Raw genomic sequence first — 5,529 nt, forward strand, 5'->3', positions numbered from 1 at the left:
ACTTTTTAGAAACAAGTTTTGGTAGAAACTTGGTGAAAGATTCAATTTTATTCAAAAAGGAGGCGAAAGAATTAATACAAAACGCTAGACTAAACACTAAATTCATGTAATAAGGAATGCGTCCAAAAAAATCTAAAAAGATAGTTAAGAAATGCACAAAGAATAGGTCACTTACATCGGAGACACCTAAAAAAAAGCTGATTGCTTTCAATTTTGGAAAAAATAGAGCCAAATCAGAATAAAATTTCGTACTTTGAAAAAATAAATTTGAAATTGCTTCATTTCCATATTGTGTTTTAATGAGATTTGTATAATTGTGTCAAACTTCTAAATAAATTCAATAAACCTCAGTAAACTCAGTGAACTTCTAAATAAACCTCATCTCTGTCAGTATTTTCATGTGCAAAGTAAGTTGCTTATTTGGATGTTAATAAATGAGATAAATTAGGGCTAATTCACAATTAGATTTTACTGATACTGAGATCTAGCTATATCTAATTGAGCAAATCAAATTTTCTATAGAATTTACTAATTGGATGAAAAATTCTACGAAAAATACTTATTGGCTGCATGCAAAATGTGTTAGCTACAAGTATTCTGTATATTATGAAGTAAGAACTGTTTTCTTAACGTGTTCCCTTCTCTATAGGTACTTAACTAGGCATATAGACAGCTGGTAAACAAGGCAAACATTCATTTCTTCTGCAAGTTAACCTATTGACTCAAATTCTCAAATTATTTTTCTCAAATTTTTATTCTCAACGCTCAAAATCTTATTGGCTCAAATTAGCGTTAGGTACATTCCGGTATTAGTAAAATCTCATTGTAAATGGGTCTTTATTTACTTACACACAATTATTATTGGATATGGCATTGTCGACGGTGTTACACCTGAGTTTAGCAGGTTTCCAAAATGGCTGCTTTTTATGATTAATGAGATGTAGCATAAGATTTATGATTAATTTGATGGAACATAAACGCAGCAATAGAGTGTTTCTGAATCTGAAAAACAAAGGGATGGAAAATGAAAGAAAAAAGGATATCGATGTTTTTCTATATTGACAGTTTTCCTTCCCATTTTTTTGTAAAATAGTGCTACTTTGAAAAAAAGCGCAACTTTTGCTAAAAAGTGTCACAATAGTGTCCCGTTTCCCGAAAAGTAAAAGTAAAAATAAAGAATACGGCATTGGACTTTACAGTCCCTACCGGCGGTGCTGATCTCTGTTTCTTGGCCCTTCAGCCTGTGCTTTCGCACACCCTTCCTGTTTAACTTCCCCAGATTTCTCCAGGTACCCATTTAAAGCTGGGTCGACTCTAGCTGAGCTTAAAGAGTCATACCACAAACCTCCGTCCCAAGCCTAATAAAATTGGGTACACTAGGATTCGAACCCTCGTCCTCTCGGACAAAGAATCCTAAATCCATTGCACCAATCCATTCGGCTAGGACGGCTTAAGCAACACTTTTCCCGAAAAGTGTTGCTTAAAAAAAGTGCCAAAAGTGGCACGCCGCAGCTGTGGGGATATGGTTTGGTTTTTATTGAACTGATGGATTTGTTTATGATCATTGTTCTATAAGGAAATGCCTAAAACTATACTAAGTTTTGTTTTTGTGTATCAATTTAAACATTTTTTACATTATTTTTTGAGTAGTATTGAAGCCCACAAAAGGTATTACAATTCTTACTTTTATAAAACCTCACTAAAACAGAGAGTAAATTTTTTTAGTATGGATTTGTGAAGATTTTGACAAAAGAATTGCAGAATTTTGGATACTTACAAACAGGGTTGCCATCACGATCTATTTCTCTGACCTGCCATCACGGTCAGGTTCTGCATGAACTGGTTGTCTGTTTAAGTAATTTGAACTTATTCATTAACTGTTTGAATCACTTTCCTTGGTCCTTATTAACATTGCATTCCCTTTATTATTGGCTTCACTTAATGTAATTTTGCTGTCAACTTTTGCCTGTTCCTCTTCGGTCTCAACTTTGTTTTCTTGTTTAAACTTTTCTTTGCGTTGTTCTTCTTCTGTCTCATTATTTACTGCTTCTGGTTTTTTTTCCCCCTTGTTCTTCAGTTTTGTTCCTATCATCTTTACTTCCTTTGTTTTTGTCACTCTTTACGAGCTCAATATTTCCTTCTCCACTATCGTAAAGAAAAAAGATGGACTTCTTGACTGGGGCTTCTTCCTTGATGTCTTTCAACAGTAATTCATTATTTCTTCTGGCTTATGTTCTTCTTCTTGTACAGTAGTTGATGAGCCATATGGCGACAGTGACGAGTTTTCTCGGTTCTTCTTTTCTCGGTTCCTCCTTTTTTCTTTTGCCTTCCTCATTGTCAAAATAAAATGGTAGAACATTCGGATCTTTGAACAGCGATTGAGGTTGTTGCGTAATGACACCGCTTGCTACAGCAGTTTTACTTTTTTCTTTGCTTTTTTCTTCCTCTGTCTCATTTTTAACTGGTCTTGGGTTTTCTTCCCCTCGTTCTTCAGTATTGTTCCTTTCCTTAGTCTTATTGTTTTTATTTGACAAGACAGTTGGCTTATTCCGTCTCCTTACCTCTGTCTCATCTTTCGCCTGTTTCTCTTCGTTCTTAACTTTGTTTGTTTTTCTCCACATTTCCTTTGAAACTTTTAACGATTTTATCTAAAAGACAAAATCGTTTCTTCAATAGTTTTCACCTCTCTCTATGTTAAACTGGATTTAAAAAAAATTAAGCATGGTAAATATTTTTTGTCGTGTATCGATTTATCTTAAAGCTTCAAGATTATTTTTGCAATTATTTTAGCAACAAAAATTATTAAATTGTGTTACTTAAAAGAACCAAGGTTCTAATAGCGGCAGATTATGTTTCTTACAAAAGGCCTAACATGACTATGATGCATTATGATCAGATTATCGTCAGTAACGTACTCAGATTTTTATCTGAGTATGTTATTAGTATATTTGTTTCGTAATATGAGCCTAATGGAGACACACTGTAGCTCTGATATGGCGTATATGCTGATTGTTGCCCTAAGAGAGCCAGACATGGCTCTAAACATTATATTACCTCCATCATCTATACTTCAATATCATTTCTTTCTTGATCACAAATCAGCAAAGAAACTTATATATACTATATATATATATTATTTGAAAAAAACTACGTTTTCTAAAGAGTTAAAGAGGCTGAGTTCCAAGGTCGACACTGAAACCGTACTGGGAGTAGGAGGCTCAGTTGGGGGGCTACCATCCCGCAACCCCCCTAAGTTCGCATAAATTAAATATAAAATAAATTTTATTTAAACTGAAATTAAGGAGCGACATTAAAACTTAAAAAGAACAGAAATTATTCCGTATATGAAAGAGGCTGTGCCCTCCTCAACGCCTCGCTCTTTACGCTAAAGTTTGACTTTCTCACAACTCTTTTTTTAAACAATAAAAACTTTAGCGTAAAGAGCGAGGCGTTGAGGAGGGCACAGCCTCTTTCATATACGGAATAATTTCTGTTCTTTTTAAGTTTTAATGTCGCTCCTTACTTTCAGTTTAAAGAAATTTTTTTTATATTTAAAGGCTGCGAAAGTGGGGGTTTGGGGTGGTAGCCTCAACTGTGCCTCCTAATCCCTGTACGTTTTAAGGTTCGACCTTGTAACTCAGCCTCTTTAACTCTTTAGAAAACGTAGTTTTTTTCAAATAATTTCTGCACGTTTTTGTACAGTTTATTACTTATTATTGCTTGACTAACTGTTAGCTGATCGTGTCAGGAGTTAAAGTTGGGGGGCTGCCGCCCCCAAACCCCCGCTCTTGAACATTCTTGTGTTAAGGCTTTTAATTCCTGAATACTCAAATCACGTCGTACAGGGTGCCTCCTAATCCCTGTACGTTTTAAGGTTCGAACTTGTGACTCAGCCTCTTTAACAGCCCCCCAACTGTGCCTCCTAATCCCTGTACGTTTTAAGGGTCGACCTTGTAACTCAGCCTCTTTAACTCTTTAGAAAACGTAATTTTTTTCAAATAATTTAAAAAAGAAACTGAGTTTCTTTTCAAAGTATATAAAAAAGTTGCTCTGATGGTGAATCGAACCCGAGTTTTCCGCCTGAAAGTCTGAAGTCTCAGCCGCTGGACTATACAAACACAATAGTAATTGTTGTTTAGCAAATAGAAGGTATTTTCGACGCAAGCAAATTCCCAAAAATCTTGATATGTGGTTTTTGGAAAACAGGGAAGGAGTGATCAGATTGAGCTGAAATTTCGACGATAAGCTCCCAGGCCCCAGGAAAGCTTATCCTCTAAATTTCAGCCCGATCAGACAACGTTAAAGGGGGGTTGTGGAGGGAAAAATTAACATGGGCTAATATAGGAAAACGAGGTTTTTCGTAAATGTAAATTCGGGGGATAATTTTTTCGGTCTGAAAATATCAAAAGGCCCTAACAGGTCGAATTCTGCTTCGAATGAGTCCTCATTCAACCGGATCCGTTGCCAACTGTGGCCTGTAGGCGTGGCTAAGAAAAAAAAAAGAGATGAATTTTAAGTGGCAATATTTGGTTTTTTGAAAACAGGGAAGGAGTGATCGGATTGAGCTGAAATTTCGAGGATAATCTCCCGGGCCCTAGGAAAGCTTAACCTCTAAATTTCAGCCCAATCGGACAACGTTAAAGGGGGGCTATGGTGGGAGGGTCGAAACTTCCGGCCCAGTTTACCCCATGAAGATAAAGTCGGAGGAGAATGAAATTTTGCAAGTTTCTTAGTTTGATCTTGGGCTACAAAATGCAATTACCGCCGTCTCTCTGCAACTTCTAGGACCTGAAATCGCTTAACATTGTAGTGGGTCGCCTCTTTATAGAGGCACAAGTGTGCCTCCTTGATATATATATATATATATATATATATATATATATATATATATATATATATATATATATATATATATATATATATATATATATATATATATATATATATATATATATATATATATATTATATATATATATATATATTTTGAATCCAGAGGGGTCCTATAGCTAATGTCCTGTAGTAACTGTTGATTTTTAATGCATTATCGTATTTAACTTTTTATTATGTTTGGGTATGACCAATGATCTGACGTCATTTTAAAGGGTTTTTTTTTACTATGGGATATGTTCGTCTCTCATTAGGTTGCAACTACAGCTGCAACCACGACTCCAAACGTTATCACACACAGGAAAGAGCCTATGGCTTTTACTTAGTTGGAAGCCTAAAAGACGAACTACAAGAAATCAGGCAGTGAAGTTAGTCGAATATAGCGTCATACCTCAGAGTAGCAAATTTTCAAACCGAAGACGCGAGTTTTCAAAATTTTCGATTTTTTCAAACTAAAAACCAGCAAAAATTAACATCAGCAGGGCTGACAACCCCCACGCATAACATGGCAAATGACCGTGGATTGTCAGTTTTATATACATATACTGATATTCACTCCTTAAAGTTTTAACAATTTTTTATTTATTAAAGTAAAAAAAGTAAAAACATTTAAAATATATTTTATTTTCAGTAAAGTGCA

Source organism: Artemia sp. Qi Xiang Cuo, chromosome 21 (assembly GCF_049724085.1).
Source record: "Artemia sp. Qi Xiang Cuo chromosome 21, ASM4972408v1, whole genome shotgun sequence".
In the NCBI taxonomy this organism is placed as follows: domain Eukaryota; kingdom Metazoa; phylum Arthropoda; class Branchiopoda; order Anostraca; family Artemiidae; genus Artemia; species Artemia sp. Qi Xiang Cuo.